General features: G+C 33.1%; 1 long non-coding RNA gene and 1 other non-coding gene across 2 annotated transcripts in view; both read right to left on the reverse strand.

Annotated features, from left to right (window-relative positions):
* Positions 1 to 24,390, reverse strand: part of LOC118190214 (uncharacterized) — a 283,997-nt gene that overhangs the window by 41,290 nt on the left and 218,317 nt on the right. The gene's annotated exons all lie outside the window — the stretch shown is intronic.
* On the reverse strand, positions 12,145 to 12,228 carry TRNAL-CAG (transfer RNA leucine (anticodon CAG)). The gene has a single exon. It is a non-coding gene; the product is annotated as a tRNA-Leu (tRNA).

Raw genomic sequence — 24,390 nt, forward strand, 5'->3', positions numbered from 1 at the left:
AATTGTTACCACTAACCTGTACTATATTTAAAGAAATTAAACAATAAAGAATTTGCATGACTGCATCATTTTCATGTTTTCGCATTGTGAAAAGAAAAGCACCTAAAGCCATCAAATTCTGAATAACATTGTCCTCCACCCAAATATAGACACCTGGAAGCCGGAATTTTGAATTTATTTTATTGTTTGCTTCATATTTTACAAAACTTTAACGAATTTTTGATCAACAAACTCAATGATTTCAAAGCGAGCAATGGCAACACTGTACGGGGGAGGAAAAATATTTTTATCTTCAGTGCGCGAGACTGTCTATCGGAAATTCAAAAACAGGTTGGTTTTATATTTTTAGCCCAAAGGACTATTAGTTCAAATGCTCTCGAAACGTGTATAATGTATGTATGTGAATGAAAAAAAGCCGTTTTGGGCGTAATATAAAATCTGAAAGCATTCATATTATTTTCCCCGTTTTATTTTATGTCATACCTTTTGGTATAAGCTTGTTTGATGATGGACCAGCTACAAATCTTTCAATCAGTTTTGATAGATCTGCTGCACTTTCCCTATAAGTCCTATAGTAACACCTGATAATCCTTAACGAATAAGCAACTTGCACACAATTTGCATTATTTTCAGTTGAAAATTTAAGGCGACAGCAAGTGCCTTCTTCAGTTCTCGCATAGAAGTGACGAGTCTATGAAAGAGGAGTCTGCAAGAGTTTTACGAATGATAGCTGTAGGAATAACTGATCGCACATTAAAATGGAAGTCTTCATGGCAAAATTTCGAAAGATTTGCAGTGTCTGAAATTTATCTGATCAATAGGAAATAGGTCCGTTGAGCTACCCGTTTATAAGGTATTTCTCCCGGCTTCTTAGCATGCCTTTGTTAAGCCTAGTAGCACTTAAACTTTTAAATTGTTGATAATTCTCCAACAATTGCATCCAGATTAACTGCCATAAAAACCATAAAACCATAACAAGCCATAAACACCTTAACTGGAACACACGTACAACATAATTCAACCACTATTAAATAAAAAAAGCACAATTTACCAATATATATGAATTAAAATGCTGAAGTGCTAGAGCCGGGACGTGTGTACATACGTACAGACGTCACGAAAAAAATCTCTTTTGAATCCATTTTAAACAATTTTGGAGAAAAAAAAGAGTCCTTTATTCTTTCGTTACGTATAAATATCAAACAAAAATTCGTTCAAATGGATTCGAGAGCGGTCAAAATGGATTCACCTGAATATGGAAACACCTGGTTTGCTGAGGGGTGGACGTTTCATTTTGAACTTCAGTGCACAACTGTATATAGGAAGGTTTTCACAAATTTGGCTGATTAAATTCAAGTTGGAAGTCATATCTCCCTCATTACAAAGCCTGCACATGAATCCACGTCATATTCATTCTCAAATTAAGACAGTCAATGGACAGCATGGGCAGCATAATCCCTCACTGAAAGAGATTTTTTTCTTCAGTTGCTGCCAAGCCAACTGAGAAGTGAATAAGAGCAGTAATCTACAAATAACAGAAATCTTCAGAGACAACTTGATCACAGCTATGAGAAGTAAGGGGATTACATAGAATATCTGTCAGGAAAACTACCTGTAATAAAATAAATTTGAGAAACAAAATAAGAAATGTAATATTTTTAAATGATTTTCAAGTTTATCTTGTGCTATTTGACCATCGTTTGTTCTAAATAATTCAACCACGATAATAATTCACAAAAGCAAAATTATCTATCATTTTGTTTTTGTTTGTTACTGTGATGATAAGCAATGATCAGTTCGAAATCGTTTCAAATATTTTACAGATTTTGTAATTTAAAAAATAAAATTGCTGATTGACAAAGAAACGTAGCGCGTTTGCACAGTTTCGGTCAAAATCCATTTCATACTATTTAAAATATGTATAAAAAACAAAACTCTTTCCGGCTAAAAGGTCGGATTTAAGGAACCAAAAGACTGCCTTCTACTAATGAAACCGCAGTTAAGGAACCATGACTATGGTCTACTCACCAGTTAAGGGACCATGGATCTATGGTCTACTCATGAACCGCAGTTAAGGAACCATGACTATGGTCTACTCACCAGTTAAGGGACCATGGATCTATGGTCTACTCATGAACCGCAGTTAAAAGAGTATGAACTACTCATGAACCGCAGTTAAAAGAGATGTATAGAAAACAAAACTCTTTCCGGCTAAAAGGTCGGATTTAAGGAACCAAAAGACTGCCTTCTACTGATGAAACCGCAGTTAAGGGACCATGACTATGGTCTACTCACCTGTTAAGGGACCATGGATCTATGGTCTACTCATGAACCGCAGTTAAGGAACCATGACTATGGTCTACTCACCAGTTAAGGGACCATGGATCTATGGTCTACTCATGAACCGCAGTTAAAAGAGATGTATAGAAAACAAAACTCTTTCCGGCTAAAAGGTCGGATTTAAGGAACCAAAAGACTGCCTTCTACTGATGAAACCGCAGTTAAGGGACCATGACTATGGTCTACTCACCTATTAAGGGACCATGGATCTATGGTCTACTCATGAACCGCAGTTAAGGAACCATGACTATGGTCTACTCACCAGTTAAGGGACCATGGATCTATGGTCTACTCATGAACCGCAGTTAAAAGAGTATGAACTACTCATGAACCGCAGTTAAAAGAGATGTATAGAAAACAAAACTCTTTCCGGCTAAAAGGTCGGATTTAAGGAACCAAAAGACTGCCTTCTACTGATGAAACCGCAGTTAAGGGACCATGACTATGGTCTACTCACCTATTAAGGGACCATGGATCTATGGTCTACTCATGAACCGCAGTTAAGGAACCATGACTATGGTCTACTCACCAGTTAAGGGACCATGGATCTATGGTCTACTCATGAACCGCAGTTAAAAGAGTATGAACTACTCATGAACCGCAGTTAAAAGAGATGTATAGAAAACAAAACTCTTTCCGGCTAAAAGGTCGGATTTAAGGAACCAAAAGACTGCCTTCTACTGATGAAACCGCAGTTAAGGAACCATGACTATGGTCTACTCACCAGTTAAGGGACCATGGATCTATGGTCTACTCATGAACCGCAGTTAAGGAACCATGACTATGGTCTACTCACCAGTTAAGGGACCATGGATCTATGGTCTACTCATGAACCGCAGTTAAAAGAGATGTATAGAAAACAAAACTCTTTCCGGCTAAAAGGTCGGATTTAAGGAACCAAAAGACTGCCTTCTACTGATGAAACCGCAGTTAAGGGACCATGACTATGGTCTACTCACCTATTAAGGGACCATGGATCTATGGTCTACTCATGAACCGCAGTTAAGGAACCATGACTATGGTCTACTCACCAGTTAAGGGACCATGGATCTATGGTCTACTCATGAACCGCAGTTAAAAGAGTATGAACTACTCATGAACCGCAGTTAAAAGAGATGTATAGAAAACAAAACTCTTTCCGGCTAAAAGGTCGGATTTAAGGAACCAAAAGACTGCCTTCTACTGATGAAACCGCAGTTAAGGGACCATGACTATGGTCTACTCACCTATTAAGGGACCATGGATCTATGGTCTACTCATGAACCGCAGTTAAGGAACCATGACTATGGTCTACTCACCAGTTAAGGGACCATGGATCTATGGTCTACTCATGAACCGCAGTTAAAAGAGTATGAACTACTCATGAACCGCAGTTAAAAGAGATGTATAGAAAACAAAACTCTTTCCGGCTAAAAGGTCGGATTTAAGGAACCAAAAGACTGCCTTCTACTGATGAAACCGCAGTTAAGGAACCATGACTATGGTCTACTCACCAGTTAAGGGACCATGGATCTATGGTCTACTCATGAACCGCAGTTAAGGAACCATGACTATGGTCTACTCACCAGTTAAGGGACCATGGATCTATGGTCTACTCATGAACCGCAGTTAAAAGAGTATGAACTACTCATGAACCGCAGTTAAAAGAGATGTATAGAAAACAAAACTCTTTCCGGCTAAAAGGTCGGATTTAAGGAACCAAAAGACTGCCTTCTACTGATGAAACCGCAGTTAAGGGACCATGACTATGGTCTACTCACCTGTTAAGGGACCATGGATCTATGGTCTACTCATGAACCGCAGTTAAGGAACCATGACTATGGTCTACTCACCAGTTAAGGGACCATGGATCTATGGTCTACTCATGAACCGCAGTTAAAAGAGTATGAACTACTCATGAACCGCAGTTAAAAGAGATGTATAGAAAACAAAACTCTTTCCGGCTAAAAGGTCGGATTTAAGGAACCAAAAGACTGCCTTCTACTGATGAAACCGCAGTTAAGGGACCATGACTATGGTCTACTCACCTGTTAAGGGACCATGGATCTATGGTCTACTCATGAACCGCAGTTAAGGAACCATGACTATGGTCTACTCACCAGTTAAGGGACCATGGATCTATGGTCTACTCATGAACCGCAGTTAAAAGAGATGTATAGAAAACAAAACTCTTTCCGGCTAAAAGGTCGGATTTAAGGAACCAAAAGACTGCCTTCTACTGATGAAACCGCAGTTAAGGGACCATGACTATGGTCTACTCACCTATTAAGGGACCATGGATCTATGGTCTACTCATGAACCGCAGTTAAGGAACCATGACTATGGTCTACTCACCAGTTAAGGGACCATGGATCTATGGTCTACTCATGAACCGCAGTTAAAAGAGTATGAACTACTCATGAACCGCAGTTAAAAGAGATGTATAGAAAACAAAACTCTTTCCGGCTAAAAGGTCGGATTTAAGGAACCAAAAGACTGCCTTCTACTGATGAAACCGCAGTTAAGGGACCATGACTATGGTCTACTCACCTATTAAGGGACCATGGATCTATGGTCTACTCATGAACCGCAGTTAAGGAACCATGACTATGGTCTACTCACCAGTTAAGGGACCATGGATCTATGGTCTACTCATGAACCGCAGTTAAAAGAGTATGAACTACTCATGAACCGCAGTTAAAAGAGATGTATAGAAAACAAAACTCTTTCCGGCTAAAAGGTCGGATTTAAGGAACCAAAAGACTGCCTTCTACTGATGAAACCGCAGTTAAGGAACCATGACTATGGTCTACTCACCAGTTAAGGGACCATGGATCTATGGTCTACTCATGAACCGCAGTTAAGGAACCATGACTATGGTCTACTCACCAGTTAAGGGACCATGGATCTATGGTCTACTCATGAACCGCAGTTAAAAGAGTATGAACTACTCATGAACCGCAGTTAAAAGAGATGTATAGAAAACAAAACTCTTTCCGGCTAAAAGGTCGGATTTAAGGAACCAAAAGACTGCCTTCTACTGATGAAACCGCAGTTAAGGGACCATGACTATGGTCTACTCACCTGTTAAGGGACCATGGATCTATGGTCTACTCATGAACCGCAGTTAAGGAACCATGACTATGGTCTACTCACCAGTTAAGGGACCATGGATCTATGGTCTACTCATGAACCGCAGTTAAAAGAGTATGAACTACTCATGAACCGCAGTTAAAAGAGATGTATAGAAAACAAAACTCTTTCCGGCTAAAAGGTCGGATTTAAGGAACCAAAAGACTGCCTTCTACTGATGAAACCGCAGTTAAGGGACCATGACTATGGTCTACTCACCTGTTAAGGGACCATGGATCTATGGTCTACTCATGAACCGCAGTTAAAAGACCAAGAGCCGCGACCGTGACTGATATCTAAGATTCTATATGTAATAACTTCAGAAATCCTATATAGATTTTTATAGAGTCTCAGCACAAATCTGTCTAGATTACCTCACCATAATATTATAAAGCATTCATGCGTAGTTATATACAAGCTGTACCTAAACGTAAAATTAGCAAAGCAAAAACCTTGTTTTTTGTAGATTTTAATCAAGACTCTATCGACTTCGGGGGCAAACAGGTACAGGTCCCTCTTCATAAGGAGCAAAGAAATGGGCAAGACCAAATATTGATCGAAATAGATATAGTCTTGACTAAAATGTACTCCAAACGCAAGACAGTTGCTTTGATTGAATTTTATGCTTTACTTTGAGGTGTATCTCTTCTGTCTCTGTATCTAAAGTTTTATAGAACAGTAGAAAAAAATCTCTGAAATAATTTATAGAAAATTTGGCTTATAATTCTAAAGTATTCTAAAGAAGTATAAAACTAGATTTTTTTACAGAATTCTATAACACACTTTCGTAAGAGTGTCATTAATTAGCTCGGAACCACTTTATTTCAGATGTCCTTATGAAAAATAAATTGCTTCCAAAATAACTGTGCCTCCGTTTAGTCGTAATTTAATTTTACTCGAAAATTTAATTTTGTTCTGTTATAGCTTAAATCTTCTCAGAGTTATCTATGGTCCTATCGCTTTGTAAAAATTAAATTAAATAACAGCAGCGCTTCAATACATATAAAAACAAAATAATCCGTCTCAAATGACAAAAATACCAACAAATAGTTAAGTTAACAAACCACAAAATTTCTTTTAGCATCCTTTCCCTCTTAGATGAAGCTGCTTTCATTTATAGTTTATCTTTCGACTCACGTAGATTCGATCAAAGTCTACAACAGCAAATAAGTACTGAAGGCTCTCTAAGGTGAATTAATCATAAACAAAAAAGTTCTCCTAAGAAGACAAGCACATAACGATAAATTTCCACATAAACTTCGGGAATAAAAAATAAAAATCCTTATTTTATTACGCTTTTAACTGTTAAGTAAACTCGAAAAGGAAACATGCTATTCTCCGTATTTATAGATTTGACATCACAGATAGAGCGAAAGATAGGCTTACAAATAATTTAAAGCAGATTTCTTTAAGGGAACGGTGGACTTTAAAAATTTGTTTTTTAAGTTTTTGTGTTTTCAACAAGAAATTTTACACATATACATATTATAACATCAGTTTATAAATATATTTTCAAAATTTCAATTTATTTTAAATTAACATTTTTAAAACAAATAATTATTTTAATTAAAGGTTAAAATTGCTCCTTGCGCTCTAATTTTCTCTAGTTTTAACTTTTAGTTAGTTATAAAGACTTAACAAAAGATTTTATGTATCCGTTATTGAATATGATGAATAAAGAAATTTTAAAAAGGAATTTTGTGAACTTAAACCCAGTTTTCGGAAAAATATCACCTTTTGTAAAACATTATCACAAGTTTTAACTTCTTAATAGCCTCATATCCAAAAATGCATACACAGTTCTACTGTAACATATAACAAGATAGGTTTTACCAAATATCATTCATGTTGAACTAAAAATGAGTCGCATGGAGCATTTTCAAGACATAGGAACTTTGCCAAAAATTTGTTTTTGTGAAAATCGAATTTAAAGTTTTTCTTCAAATTTACCTTTAATACATGGTCATGAGAACAGCAAATTAACTTTAAATATGAGTTTGTAAACACTAGATAACATTTTCGTATCATTTAACTATTTTTAATCTCATAATATTAAATGTGAAATATATAAACATATCTCAAGTTGGTATGTGATTCAAAGTTATAGGCAGAAACAATTTATGCATTATATCCAATGAAACTTTAAAAACTCACCCTCACCATATGTTTTACCTTCATTTGTCGTATTTCCGTTATCTTTTGATGCTTTACAACATTTTTTATTATCTTTTCTTTCCAAGCAGGTAAACTTCTCTTTTTGCTTTGTTTCAAGCGATGTTGATCTCGCTTTTTTTTTTTTTTTTTTTTTTTTTGCAACGAATAGAGAAAACGTGTTTCCCCATGCTCTACGCGTATAGCATTTACATAACTAAAGTTAAATTCATTAATAGTTGTCAATCCTGACATTTCTAGCCTTTTCTTTAGAAATAAACATTTCTTTTGGGCAAATATATAAATTATAACTGTTGAAATAGGTTTTTTAACATTTTCTCGAAATAGAATATTTGCATTCAGTTTATTGCATACGATGTAGTTACGTATATAGAATATTACGAGAGTAAAAAATTAAATTCAATATTTTGGTTTATTTTTAGCTATTTTAAAGTCCACCGTCCCCTTAAAATTATTTTCTGTTCATACAGAGTGGAGTAAAGTATAGACAGAATCAAAGGAACACTATCTTAAACTGATTAGATAGCACTAACTATTCCAAGCATATATACATGGTGACTCAGAAAAACGTCATGTAGTTTGTTTTGTTTATTACAAACTTATTTATCCTCGAATAATTACAAAATGAATGTATAGTTAACTCTCTAAACAAGGGAGTTTAGAACAGAATATACTTCAGTGCGACCAATATTTTGTTTCAATACCTGTTGCAAAGCAAACCTTTGCACTTATCAGAGTCCTTGGGCGCCAGTCTTCCATGACTGCACGAGACAGGTGTACAATAAGACTCATCAGTTGCGTTGCATTTGAGAGTTCCTAGCAAATATCGTATCCAATAAAAAGAAATCAAGTGGATTAAAATTGGGGCTGCGTAAATGCCACTGTCTCCCATCTTGTTAGCGTCTAGTAAAGCGATGTGACATTACGCGCACATTTAACATCTCATATAGGAAATCAGGAACAACATTTGTAGCGTGTGGGCGAGCTCCGTCTTTCATGAACCATTGAATGCGTAAAGAGAGACCTGTTGCCATTTTCCAGGCTTGCGAACATTTTATGGGCGCCATTCATTCTTCTTCAACTCAGTGACAGTTGCTTCCAACTGTTGACACAGTCAATCTGTGAGTGGTATGTTTGCAGGGAGCCCGTCTTGCACTAAGTATTCATGAACACGCCTTAGTGTAGCCACCACACTCTTCGTTTCGTCACAAAGCATTATACCTTTCAACTTCTGTTCAACACAACTTCTGTCTGCCATTTCGCGGATTGTTGATTTGCTGCAAATTAGTCAATCTATGAACAAAAGCACCCAAGGGGGCATTTTTAACAATAATTGTACAATGTAATATTAAAAAAATATATGAGGTGATTGAATGGTATGATATTTTGGCCCAACCCTTGTAGAAACGTTAGGATTTTTTGAAAGCCGGAGAGATGAAAAATGAGCAATCGCCTTCGCCAGGAATCGAACCAATGACCTCTGAAATACGCGCCCAGCGTGCAGACCACCACACCGCGAAGGCATGCTAAAAAGGCGGGAGAAATACCTTATACTCTGTACGCAATGAAAATTTTAAGAAGATACACAAAGAAGTAGACATATGATGATACTTATGCTTCGCTAGTGAAAGTGTCTCCCTTTAAGTAGGCAGTCAGGATATTCACAGAAATATATTTTATCGTATTGTATTTTTTAAATCAATTTAGCATTGCTTTATAATAAAGAAATGCGAATTGTTTTATAATCAGTAAATAGCTGTAATGTATATAATATAAGATTATTTTTAAAATGACGAAGTTTAGATTGATTTATTTTATGTAGTTCTATTTTCTCATCTCTCGCTTAGGCCGTTATAACATAGAAGTTCCAATTAGGGTAAAAGGAATAAAATAATAATAATAATAATAATAATAAAAACTGAAATCTTTCAAATTTTATACTACCCCGAAAGTGACTTTTTTTAAAGTTTTATGTGTTACCTTTATTTATTAAATATCAAATTCTTCTACTTAAACCACATAAAATTCAATTCAACGGCAATATCAGAAAATATTTAAAAATAGCAAATCTTTAGAATTTTCGATAGACAGCCTCGCGCGCTGGAGATAAAATATTTTTTCCGGAACAGTTTTCCCATTGCTCTTATTGAAATCGTTGACTTCTTTAAAGTTTTAAAAAATTGAATTAGATAATAAAGCAAATTCGAAATTTAATTTTCGAGCTTCCAAGTGCCCATGTTCGTGTGGAGGATAACTTTATTCAAAATTTGATGGCCTTAGGTACCGTCGTTTTTTCATAATGCGAGAAACTTACATACATTCATACGCATTCTTCATTATTTAATTCCTTTAAACATAATACAGGGCGATAATATTTGGTGGCAAGATTTGAAAAGGAATTCACCGTTTATAGTGCAACGCCACAAAATGCAATTTTCTAGCTAATAGCCCTTTTGGGTCCCTTAGGGCTAATAAAGTAAAAATACAAAATTTACATTAAATTTAGAAGTGATTTAACTCTTCAAATTTTATATGTAACAACCAATATTTATATCTTGTTTATTTATAAATAACAATCTATAAATAAACAAGTGGTTTTTGTTTACGATCAATATTTGTAAACAACAAGTCGTTCATTCCCGGGGGGGGGACTGATCAACTGTTAGAAATCAGCAAATCATAGACTGCTACCTGAAATGTAGTACCTTACACCACTCAGAAATCCCAACACGTTAAGCCCTAGAGTATAATGTCTGAAAGAGTAGACACATAATCATAAAGTAAGTTTAGTTTTAATTAACTTAATAAAATTGAAGATCCCGTATTCATTTCATTCTTCATCACGAATAAGGAATTTCTAATTTTCTTTAGTCCAAGAAAGAGAACTACTTTTTTTTTTTTGCGCTACAGGGTAAAAGAAGGAATAAAAGTCAAAAAAAGGGGAAAAAAGAAACTTTACTACGTAATTTTTAGAAATATACAAATTAGGTATACTATTTCATTAGCGACAGCTGCTATTTTTAGTAAATTGGTATTTATTTATAGAAGTGACTTATCTTAGGTAGCTCAGAGAAATTTAGGTATCTTGCTCATCATTTTTACTTCCTTGTACGAAGTAAAAAGGAAGTATTGTAATCGCGAAAACGCTTCAGGCATTCATACTTCAACGAAAATATCCATTTTGACCGCTATCGAACGCAATTTAATGATATTTTTGCGAGACATCAGTACGTAAGGACAGAATAAAGGACTCTTTACTCCAAAAAAAAAAAAAAAAAAAAAAAAAAATTAAAAGACTGATTTAAAATGAATTCTGAAGAGAATTTTTCGAGGGCGTCTGTGAATACGTAAGTGTTTCGCATAACTGAAAAACGACTAGCGTTAGAATGTTAAAATTTTGCATATAGGACTGCTGTAACATGTAAATGTGCACCTCGCATTTTGGTTGCAATCGGTCGCGCCAAAAGTGGCTTAGTGATCTCAGTTTCTTTATTCTTATATGTTTTTAAATTGTGCATTTTTTGATTTAAAAAGATTGAATTATATTGTTCTGGTTTAAATTTTTATGCATTTAGTTAACCTGCATGCAATTATTGTGAAATTATCAACAATTTAAAAGTTTTTTAATTGCGGTTAAGCCTAATTTTTGATTACCATGGCCGCCATGTTTGTTTACATTTGAAACTTAGCAGAATAGTGGATTTGTTGCCGATCTGGGAAATTAAGCTTCGCAACAAAAAACGTAACGACTTCTTTTATTATTGCGAATTAAATTATGCTTAATTCACTCTAGAATTATAAGTTATTAGCTTGTTTTTGCGTTGAAACTGCAATTTGAATTGTAAAAATTGTTTAATTGTTTTTTAATTGTTCTATGTCTTTCAAATTTTAATGAAAATATTTTGAAATTTTATGTATTTTTGTCTTGCCGCGAAGTGAGAATTGAATTAATTAGTAGCGCATGCGCATTAGGTAAGGGGTGCTGAATCGCCTGTGAAAAACTGATTGATTTTTATTTGTTTGATTTCTTTTATATATCGTTTTAGATTTATTATAGTATTTGAATATAACTTGCGGTAATTCTTCAGATCATGTAATTTTTGTGCACTCTGAGTTATAAAATGAATAAGATGTAATGATGTTAAGTTAACCTAGCGTCAAAATGTCGCTGTGGTAATTAAATATATTGAACTTGAAAGAGTGCATTTATTCTATTGTGGTTTATGCACTATCCACGAAGTAGCTTCAAATCAAAATTCGTTACCTGTTAATTCAATATGTTTGACTGAAATGCAGGAAAATTGCGTAAAATTTAATATTCGATACAAGGAAATAATGTGGTGTACACATCAGATTTTTTAAATTAATAAGCATCAAGCTGCAGAACTGGCAGCATATTTAAAAAAAAACAATTAATGGCACTGCTTACTACATTCCTTTGGGTTTAGTTAAAAAAAACAAGCAAAATGCTTAATATACAACAGTAAATAATATTGGCAACGCGACAAAAAATACCCTCACTGTCAGAAGTGGGATTCGAACCCACGCCCACAGAAGTGGACTGCGACCTGAACGCAGCGCTTTAGACCGCTCGGCCATCCTGACAGATGCCGGGAGTTTCGTTCAGTAACATAAAAGCTGATTAGTGCACAACCATGTAATTTTTATTTATTTATATAAAAAATTATTGTTGGCAACCGCCGTCGATTCCCCTAGCGCATGCGCATGTTAAGCAAGTTCTCTGCTGCGTAATACTTTTCTATGTAGTTAGCCAAAGTCAATGGTGAGTATTGCATGTAAGAGAGAAGTGCAAAGCGCTGTGTAATATCATGTTTCTACTCTGCTGTTCAACGTCTTCGTAGTTCAAATAAATGTTTGTCATGTATATAGAAGACGTCATTTTATTCTTCAATTATACCCATACATATTGTTGGCAAACAAATATCGAGCATTTAAAATCCTGGAAAATCATATTACTTGTATATTTATTAGGAAATACTATAGCGAGGTTATTAATTTGGCTTAAATTTGAATCTAATGAATTTCTAACAGGAAGCGCATCTTAAGAGAAATTGAATCTGTGGAATTACTAACAGAAATCGCATGGCATAAATTAAAAAACGACTAACCTTAGAATGTTAAAATTTTGCATATAGGACTGCTGTAACCTGTAAATATGCGCCTCGCATTTTGGTTGCCGCACCAACTCGGTTACTCGGATGAATGATCTCAGTTTCTTTATTCTTATATGTTTGTAAATTGTGCATTTTTTGATTTAAAAAGATTGAATTCTATAGTCCTGGTTTAGATTTTTATACCTTTAGTATTTAAATAATATTTCAGATGCTTTTTTTAATTTCTTTTTTAAATACTTATTATTATTATTTTTTTTATATTTACATGTATTTAAATGTATAACTTAATTTTGTTAGCTTAATCCCTTTAGTGCAAAAAAAAAAAAAAAAAAAAAAAAAAGTCTCTGTTACATTATTTATGTAACAGACAAATAATGCAGGAAATCTTGTTTCAAATTATCACGCTCTTCGTTCACTATAAAGTTCAGTTCAAGAGCAATATCATAAAATAGTTTTAAATTGAGCATGTCCCCCCTTTAGAATTTCCAATAAGCAATCTTGCGCGCTGGAGATAAAAATGTTTTTTCTGTACAACGTTGCCATTGCTTGCTTTGAAATCCTTGAGTTTGTTAATCAAAAATTCGTTAAAGATTTACAAAATAGGAAATCGATAATAAAACAAATTCCAAATTTCAAATTTGCGTTTCCACATGCCTATATTCGCAGTAGGATTACGTCATTCAAAATTCGATGGCTCTGTGTACCGTTGTTTTATCACAATGCGAGAAATAGGCATACCTTTATGCAGATTTTTCATTATTTAATTTCTTCAAATATAATGTAGGATATTTGGTGGCAACAATTTGATGAAGTGATATCCCGTTTATAGACTTTCGACGCAAAATCACAAAATGAAAACAATAGTGCTTCAGAGACAAAGCCCCTTTAGACTAAAAAAAGCTAAAATTACGCAAAAAAGACGGAAATGGCAACTGCAACACAACAAAAGACATGTCTACAATCAGAGGTGGGATTCAAATCCACGCCCACAGAAGGAGACTGCGACCTGAACTCAGTGCCTTAGATCACTCGGCCACCCTAACACACACAAAGCTTGCATTTAATAGTATAAAAGCTGATTAGTGTACAAACATGTAATTTTAAGTCGTTTATTTATATATAAGTAATTATGCCCACAGATATTGTTTGCACTGTGGTCTGTTTGAATAGAAATCGCATCGCATTTCCTGCCATTTAAATAAAGAGATTTGAGTTGGTTTTTTTTTTATGCTTAATTTTTTTTTATATTCACATGTATTTCAGTATAAAGGAATAAATTATGTGAATTTTAATGTCATGTTGTTGATAAGTTAAAAACATAAAAGAAAATTTTGAAAAAATTACAGATTTTCAGTCTAAAATAATTTTATAGTAGCTAATTGTGATTATAGGACTTCAACAAAACAAATAAATGTTCGTTAAATTTGAAATTTTCCTTATTTTTTAACCTATTTCCTATTGTTTAAACATGTTAATACATCAATAAAATGTTATAAAATGTTACAATCTGCTATTTTTGCAGTACATTTACTATATAAACCAGTTTATTCGAGAAAATTCCTTCCGTTTCAAAAAGTCTGGCTAGAAATAAAAATTCGTTTCCCCCCTTTTTTTTTTAATTTATTATTTTACTTTCTAGCCGGAATAGGAAAGAAGAAAGGAATTCATTCATCCTTTAGTAATTTTTTTTAAATATTTAGTACAGAGTTTCTACATTTTACAGATGGATAAAATATTGATAGCACGTTCTCTTATTAGGCAACAGAAATTTTCTTGACGTTCACAGAAGTTTTCTGTAAAATAATACCTAACTTATGCTTTAATCTCTCGCTCTTTCAAAGTTTCTAAAAAATAATTAAAATGTATTTCAGGCAAAATCTGCCCTAAAAATCTAAAACATTTGAACTTTTGTAGGCATCATCAATCGTACGTTCTATCATTGTAAATTTAAAATCGCTGACGTTATTTCAAGGGAATACATTTTAAAATTTTTATTTTTTTATCGCGAAATTTTTATTTTTTATCAAATTTTTATTTTATTTTATTTATTTTTTTTTTCATTTTTAGGCTTTCGCCAGTTCTAGGGCTAGAAGTGCTGGTCATTTTATTATGGAGGCACATAATGGACGGCTTCATTTACCTCCTACGAGAAGACAGACAATTTGCATCCATGTCTTTTCTCCGGGATACGAACCTGAACCCTTTGGCATCGCAATCGGTTCCCATAACCACTGTATCGTCTAGACGGCCAAGAGAATAATATTATATTGCGAAGCTAAGCACTTTGATTATTTCATAGCTAATAACAAAAAATTTCAGTGGTTCGCTGTAAGGGCGGGGAGGATTTGACAGATAGAAGCTAGTAACACTGAAAGGTGAAATTCTGATTAGTTAGATAAATTTTAGTGCAGCATTTTTTTTAAGCTGGATGTACATGTAAAGAATCATTAAGGCTTTATCTGAAACTGCTGGCTTAAATAGCTTTCTTCCAAACTGCATTTTGTAAATCATATTACAATACATCCATTTTCCTTTTTGATCTGTCGTAATATAAGGTGGTTTATATTTAAAACGATTCTGCATTATTGAAACTGTTTCACTGGTACAAAAAAAAAAAAAAAAAAAAAAAAAAAAAAAAAAAAAATCTGATGTGTACACTACATGACTTCCTTGTTGCGCTAAGAAAACAAAACAAAAAAGAAACACACACACACAGACGATTGAGTATTTCTCATTCAATTAATTCAGTTCTCATTTCGCGAGAAGGCAAAAATACATAAAAACTCAAAATATCTATATAAAAAATTACGAAGTAAATCTTAAACACTTATTTCCTCGAAAAAATTCCAGAAAGGATTAAGCATGATTTAATTGGCAATAATAAACGAAGGCGTTATCTTTGTTGTTGCGAAGCTAAGTTTCTCTAGATTGGCAACAAATCCACTAGCCTGTTGTTTCAAATGTAAACAATCAATGGCCGCCATCAAAAAAAGGCTTAGCGGCACTTAAACAACTTTAAAATTGTTGATTAATTCTAAAAATATTGCATGCAGATTTACTAAAGGCATAAAACCTTAACCGGAAGATAAAAACAACATAATTCAATCATTTTTAAAGCAAAAAATATACAATTTACAAACATATACGAGTAAAGAAACTGACATCACTGAGCCGGGTAACAGAGTGGATATATATATAAATATATTTATATACGTTTGGTGCGGCCGATTGCAACCAAAATACGAAGTGCACATCTACATGTTATAGCAGTTCTATATACAAAATTTCAACGTTCTGAGGCGACTCGTTTTTGAGTTATGCGAGATACGTACGTACGTACGCACGTACGTGCATACGTTCGTACAGACGCCACGAAAAATTCTCTTCAGAATTAATTTTAAAGCAGTTTCATAATTTTTTTGGAGGAAACGAGTCTTTTATTCTGTCCTTACGTACAGATATCATGCAAAAACATCGTTAAATTGCATTCGATAGCGGTCAAAATGGATATTTTCGTTGAAGTATGCTGTCTGAAACTTTTCGCGATTACAATACTTCCCTTTTACTTCGTACAAGGAAGTAAAAAGGCTAAAGTCTAAAATTGCTTTCGGATATACTCTTTCCTGTATTATTCTTGATACACTTTCCCCTCTCTTGTCAATATTAGAACATTTGCTAAGCAGAAAAAACATGGCTTCCTAAATCTACGTCGTTTAAACACTCTAATAGGGCTAAACACACCTTTCGTACATCTCCTGGATATTTTTTCGCTGCAATTTTTAATCATTACTGTTGAAGTAAACAACAAGGTCATTATATATAGTTGATAAGTATAATTATTATTATTATAAGTATAGCAACACGGTCATCGGCATATTGCGAAAAAAGATGCCTAGATTGGAACTTGATTGGAATATTAATAGCGGGGCTGTGCATATGCCATGAAACGATCCAGTGCTTCACAGTTATAGCATAGGTAGTTTAATACCTAAACTATTTAAAAAATCATGGACTCTTTTCCAGTGTTATGTGCATTTGCTGTGACAAGAAGAATAAAATCGTGCCTGAGCTGGCTATCAAAGGTTGTGTAACCCCGTTGAAAGCGGAGTTGTTGGAAATGCCGAAGTGACTATGATAAGATGCTGCCTCAAACCCATCTGGATCGCTAAGAGTCTGGAGGAGAGGATATTTTACTCCTTATCTAAATTAGATAAGTAATGGGTGAAATCATATGAGGCAAAAGTGAAGCGTTAATTCGAAAAAGGACATTATTCCCACGCCCACAGAAGTGCACTGTGACCTGAACGCAGTGTATTCGACCAATTGGCCACCCTGACACGCTAAGTATTACTCCATAATTTGTAAACAATTTGGCCCATGAAGCTTCTTATCGGATAAAATCACGAAGTAAATTGAGGTTTTGTTGTGATCATCTTAATAAAATAAAAAAAAAATTTGTACTGAGTTCATTACTTATTTCTAACTTGCTTTACTGTAAGAAAGAGGATTGCTTTAGTCATATTTTTTTCCATTACAGAGAAGACTAAAAATGGATTAAAGGGGAAAAAAGGCAAGGAGAGAAACTTTATCGCAAACTTTTTAAGAAATATATTAATTAGTCATACTATTTCAATAGCGATAGCTGCCATGTCTTGTCAGCAAATCTGCATTTGTCTGTGGAAATGATTTATCACGGTAGCTTAGAGAAAGCTGACCTTTTTTTTAAAAAAATTGATAAACATCAAGATGAATAACTTAGCATTATATTAAAACAATTACTAATAACACTGCTTATTACATTCCTTTATTTTCTACTAATAAAACAAACAAATGCTTAAATTGTGCAATAATAATGAATAAAATATAAGTGGCATCAGCATAAACACAAGAAAAAAAGCGTTTAACCTGTCAGAAATAGGATTCGAACCCAAGCCCACAGATGTGGACTGCGACTTTAACGCAACGCTTTAGACTACTCGGCCATCCTGAGACGTTCAAAACACTCATGCATTTGATAGTGTAAAAGTTATTTAATGTATAAACATGTAGCTTATTTAATTAGAAAGCTAATTATACAACCAGCTGTTCTTTACAAAGAAACATCGAGGTGCTTAAATCATGGGGAATCACATGACTTTTTGATTTTTGATAACTACACTGATTGAGTAGGTTAAAATTTCTTAATTATACCATTTTATTCCTTCGCTGTTCACATAACTTTAAAGATTCACAAATTTTTATCATTGCTGGGAAACAATACACAATTTAATCAACTTTATATATAAAACCATGAAGATAAACGAAGGCTGCATAGAAATTTTGATCACCAATAATTTTATACTTTTGTAAAACTTTTCATTAAATGCACTACCATATTATTTAGAGCATTCATCGCTTTAAAAAAGCGTTATTCTTTTTAGAAATCATCACCAGTAAAAATAAAGGCTTTATTTTTAAACAGATTAAACTGTTCTTTTCTGAAGCTTTAAAAATACGTTTTATTTTATAACACATTTGCTCAGATAAGCTTTAATTATGACCATTTTTAATGGTTTTATTGCAACCGGAAATGAAAATGTTTAAAAAAATGCATGTTAATTAAATTTTAAGCTGAAATACGGTCCTTTGTACTTTAAAAGAGTTATTTTTATGTTTAAAAAGTGCTTAATTTCTGTATCTCATTAGTGTTTTTTTCTGGACTCAGGTTATTATAAAGTAAACCTCATTTTCTAGAATTAAAACATATTTGCTTTTACATATTTAAAAGATTTTTAATTTTTTACAACATGCAATCTTTCAATTGCATGATGGGTAATCATGCATGAAAATATTTTTTCCGCTTAAGTTCTTTATCTCTAAACCTTACTCAGAATTAGCGGTTGACAATTAACCACATAAATGTACAATCCAAAAAAAAAAAAAAAAAAAAAAAAAAAAAAGAAAAAGATAAAGAAAATATTCTTAGAATTTGTTAATTCTTAGAAATTATGCAAATAGAAAGAACCGTACTATTTATTTTGATATTGCTGAAGAAAGGATATAACATAAATGTGTTACCGAATTGGGATAATTGGAGAGCCACGTATTTAATATAATACTAATTAATGGTTCTTCTGAGGTTTATATTTTCTGTATGGCATTTAAACATTATAAATTACATTTAAACATTATAAATTACATTCAGATGTTCAATTTACGTCAAAGTAAAGCAAAATAAATTACTTAAAAGTACTTCAAATTAAAGCTGATGTTCGAATCCCGTGAACGGGCTGGCTGCATAGATGTTTTTGTGGTTTTCTCCATGTGCAACGTATATACAAGCCAGTTTCCCTTAGGAAGCCCTCCACGAAGACATCCCTCCCTTCAGGCAGATAGCCCTCGATGGCTTTGCCATAATGAAATAAACCAAATAAATTAAAACTACTAGCTGTTTATCAACCTCAGACACCAGGAGCTATAAGATGATGCAGTAATGATTATGTTAAGTTATTTGATAAGCTAATAAAAGAAAAAAGGAGAGGCAGAATAATCTGTATTTGAAAGCTAATTTGCTAATTTGAGACAACGTTTGTCTAGTAATTAAACTATATCGTAGAGTTAATTTATTATTGATGTATTCTTTGCTACGTTGACTCATTTAATGACTTAGATGATAATGCGAACGTTGCCCTTTTATCTGATTCTTTTTATCGTCAAATGCAACTTCTTTATCACAGGTTATTGATCAGGGTACAAAGACAAGAATTTTTAAACAGCAGCGACAGAAGATACTATAATACTTCTTAATAATTGAGACAATATCTCCATTAAACACGCTATTGAAAGCATTTGAAGACTTGTGGAAAGAAAGAAAATCTTTCTCCATGCCACCTCTTTGAAAGAAAATGTTGCCCGAGGACACTAATAGCTTTTGTATCTACAAGCATTTTGAGAACAGCATACTTAAAATTTTAAGTTTCCAGAACAATGGTATTATAAATTTTAGCTATTTGTGAAAATATTGATCTACCATGCAAGAAACTGGAATGACAAAGACACTTTACATAAGGCAATTAAGGAGATGAAAACATTTCAAAAGAAATAATTTTGAACTAATTTAGCAGATCATTTATTTGGTTAACTAATTATAACAAAGCAATCAAAGGCTTTTCTTCTAGGCAGGGATGCCTGCATTGAGGACTAACTCTTTTAATTTGCTGAAGGGCACAAAGAGAAAACCCGAATAGAGCGCATATATATTTTAGTTTCCACGCTTATTATAATTATTATACCAGGTTAAAAGTTTGTTTCAGATTTTTGTGTTAATACACTTAGAGCTATGGCTGGTTAATTTAGCCAAGCAACAATGCTTACAGAACATTTGATATGGTATCGTAATAATAGCATAAATAGTGTTTCTATAAGCCTCACCAATGACCGAGTAGTAAAGTCCGCTGAATACGGGTAGTTTGACTTGGGTTCGAACACAAGCGAATGGGCTAGTTGCTGGTTTGGTTTTTGTGTTTTCTCCATGTGTAATGTGAATAAGAGAAGGGTTTTTCACGAAGGTATCCCTCCACTTAGGAAGAAAGCCTTCGCGTGCCTTGTTATATTCGAATAGCCTAACCTAAGCTTTCCTATTAGTTGAATTACCATTTCGTTTCTGTAGGTTTTTTTTTCTGCGTTTCAGGGAACGGTGTTCACGTAGTGTAAGGTATGAAGCAAATTTTAGTAAGCTAATTTCAAAAAATTGAAAAAAAAATGATTCGGTTATTTGATTATTAATATTTTTTATAACTTTTAATTAATTTATAAATATTAACTAATTGTTGATAATTGCTCAAATTACTATTATATTTTTAAAGTTTTCTTTTCTCTCCCTCTTTGGTTCTTCAAAGCAACTATATGCAGAAGGTTACACCAATTAATACTTATGCCTATTAATTGGTTAATTATTAATATCGTATGTCTTTAGTGACACTAAAATTTTGTAAGGCATTATTGTAGAGTAAACTTAGCTGCACATTTAGCTTTATAAGCTGATAGGCATTTCCTTAAATCTTCATCTGAAAGTATTATACATTGTTCTTCAGAGAAGAGGGTTTTCATCGTATAATATAAAGATATCTTAAATGAAATTTCATAATCCATAACCGTACGAAATCCAGATGAAGTTTCAAATAATTTAGCATAGCAGAAATATATATTGAAATAAATTCCAATAATTTAGCGTAGTAGAAAAATGTCACTTGTAGTTATATAAGCTACATTAGAATTCTCATTGACTAAAAGAAGCACTAAAGAGACTACAGAGATTCCATATTGGCCTCAGTGATAATGAAATGGCTGATGCTCTAGCTAAGGAAGGTACTTGAGTGACTCTGACCATGGTCAACCTGACCTGTTTGGATATCTGCTCTAGAATTAAATCTACTGATGCCTCTTCCCGATGCAGACGACTACTGACTTTCCTCCGACGCGGGACTGATATTTTGGCAGGCAGCTAAAGCCTTTTGGGGATTTTGCTTTTGGGGATAATCGTGTTCGGCAGACTACTTTGACAAGACTCCTAAGTAGACACCTGAAATGCCTTAGGATTGACCTGGGAAATAAGATCTACCCCATCTGTAGAACTGTAGGAAATGAGATACTGATCATTTCACTCCTGAACATCTTCTCAACAGAGGACCTATAGAAAAAACCTACTTTCGTATTGGATCCATTGATGGTTCTCGGACTCATGGATCTGATCTAGCCTAATGGCTAACCAATTAGCATAGTTAACAACAATAACAATAACAGTTAGCACATGCCAACATGAACTGACTGGAACATCCATATAAGGGAAGTGAACAAGCTAAAGAGTGTAAAGTTTAAGTTTTTGAGAATAGGGAGTGATGAAAACTACTACAATACAGGATAGGAAGAATCATCCGGGACATATGGTGAAAAACATCTAGTGAAAATAAGCTGTGAGTAGTATATCATATGGTGAACCAGCGGAATAAGCAGCAATATAACCACCCAATGATGTTATGGAATCACCAGTCATATCATGAGGCAATCTAATACAATGTTATCAGTCTAGAGAAAATAAGGAAAAGCAAAAGCATTGTACTGACATCTTGCAACAAAACAATTTTACTTCAAGCAAAATGAAAAAATATTGGGAATCACTTATGGCACTTTATCTACATAACGGTAATAAGTAAAGTGGAATATGTAGCTTAAACGTGATTATTGTCATAAAAAACCATGGGTATTTATCACAGACTTGAGAGTTTCACTTCTGATTATAAGAAAAATGATCACGGGAGAACTGAAAAATTTCCCCTAGTTTATCAATAATAATTTTTTCTCTAAAACCGAACATTACTGTTGTAAGTAGTAAATAACGTAACTTCGTGAGACCATCCTTTCTTAGCACCAGAGGTGTTATTAGTCTCAAACCTCACTTTCTGCTCGTACCACTTTTCAAATGTTGCCTCAAAAGGTTAGCGGCAGGTATTATGTTTTAAAGAAATATTATACCCAACACAAAAACATGTATTGAGAGCACAAATAAAAGAATACTACGAGCAAATGTTTTCACCATATATTACTTTTTAAAGAAAAATTAAATTAAATATTTTCACCATATATACCATATATATAAATACCATATATATACACCATATATACCATATATATAAATTAAATTAAATATTTTCACCATATATACTTTTTAAAGAAATAATACGACGAATAAAAAAGAGTGTGCCAAATTTTAACAAACAAACCGATAGCAAAAGGAATTCGACGTAAAGATAATACTACGCTTTCTGCGCTAAAATGTGCATGGCAATACCTAACACTATATAGGGAATTATAAAGATAAGCTATTTTGCTATTAAATTTTATGTGGCTTACGTTCGAAGAAAGTGATGTTTAATATTAAAGTTAAAAGAAAAAAAAAACGTTGTCTTAACAGGAGTGAGTCCAGAAGCAAAGAGATAAATTGCGCGCTCAAGAATACAATAAAATAAGCTAACAAATCCTCTGGTGCGAACCAGCATCTGCTACCAGAATCTGCGAAAACTGGAATGAAATGAAGTTATATACTACCACAGCAGTCATATGCAGATACAATGTAAAAATCGCAATGGCAACATTGTACAAAAAAAAATCATCTCTAGCGCACGAGACTCTGTATTGGAAATTCTAAACATATGCTCATTTTAAAATTATTTAACGATATTGTTGTTGAACTGAATTTTATGGTTTGAGTACGTAGAACATGATATTTAATAAATAAAGGTTACACACAAAACGATTAAGACCCCTTTGGACGAAATATAAAATCTGAAACCTTTCAGATTTTCTTTTCTTTTCTTTCTTTCTTTCTCTCTCTCTCTCTCTCTTTTTTTTTTTTTTTTTTTTTTTTTTATAAAATGCTTGAGATGAATAATTGAAAACTTCAAGCTTTATTAATTCGTGGTAGTATATCAGTTACATTTTCTCTTTGATTATATTGATTAACATGGTTTTAATTAATGTGACAAATGTGTAGTGTGGGTTTAATTAACGGCATTTTAATTACCGAGTACCTTCATCACCTTTTCTTCTTTATCTGCGCAATATAAACGTTTTAGGAGTAATCCTGAGAGCATTTTGCTCCAGTCTGGAAATTAAACGACTTATTTCGTAATTACGTATGTTTATAATTCTTCCTTTCATTTTCCAGCTGATTTCCAAGTAATACGAAAAACAAGTTTTTGTTAATTAATTCTTTGGTTATTAGTATAGGTGTATAGATATTGATATATATTATACGTATTGAGGATTTATAGTTTCAACTATTATTATAACATATTTAGTTTAGAACTAAGATGGATGGTTTATGAACATATCATTGCTAGATAAATAATAATAATAATAATAATAATTGTTACTGCTATTATCCCCTTTATCATTTATAACACAACATAATATAATAAATGTTGTTTTTGTCATTATCATTATACTATTATTATTAAAATTGTTTTTATCATTGTCTTCATCACTCCTAACAGAGCATTATATTATTGTTGCTATCGTTATCTTCATAATCCGCAACATAGAAATATATTATTATTATTATTGTTGTTGTTTTTCTATCATCATCATTTATAACCTAGAATTATATTATTATTGTGGTTGTTTTCATCATTTTCAGGATGTATAATTAGTGCTGTTGTTATTACAATTATTTTCACAATTTATAGTAAAGCGTCATATTATTAATGTTGTTAGTGCTGTTCTTAGCGTCATAATTGCAGAAGTTTATTATTTTTTTGCTGTTATTTTTATTATCTTCTTCAACATTCACAACACAGCATAATATTTTGTATTGTTATCTTCATAATTTATAGCATATCATTGTACTGTTACTATTGATGTTTTTGTTTCTATTATTATCTTTATCATTTATAATATAGCATTATATTATTGTAATTGTTGTGTTATTATCATCTTTATGATTTTTAACGTAGCCTTATATGTCTGTTTTTGATGTTAATTTCGGCTCGATTATTTGAGTATGGCAAAGCACACGAGGGCTATCTGCATAACAGGAGGGATGCTTTCATAGAGGATTTGAAGGAAAGGAAACTGACCCCCGTATTCGAGGTACACA

Source organism: Stegodyphus dumicola, chromosome 10, assembly GCF_044657685.1.
Source record: "Stegodyphus dumicola isolate Sdum_Otavi_A_Nest chromosome 10, ASM4465768v1".
In the NCBI taxonomy this organism is placed as follows: Eukaryota; Metazoa; Arthropoda; class Arachnida; order Araneae; family Eresidae; genus Stegodyphus; species Stegodyphus dumicola.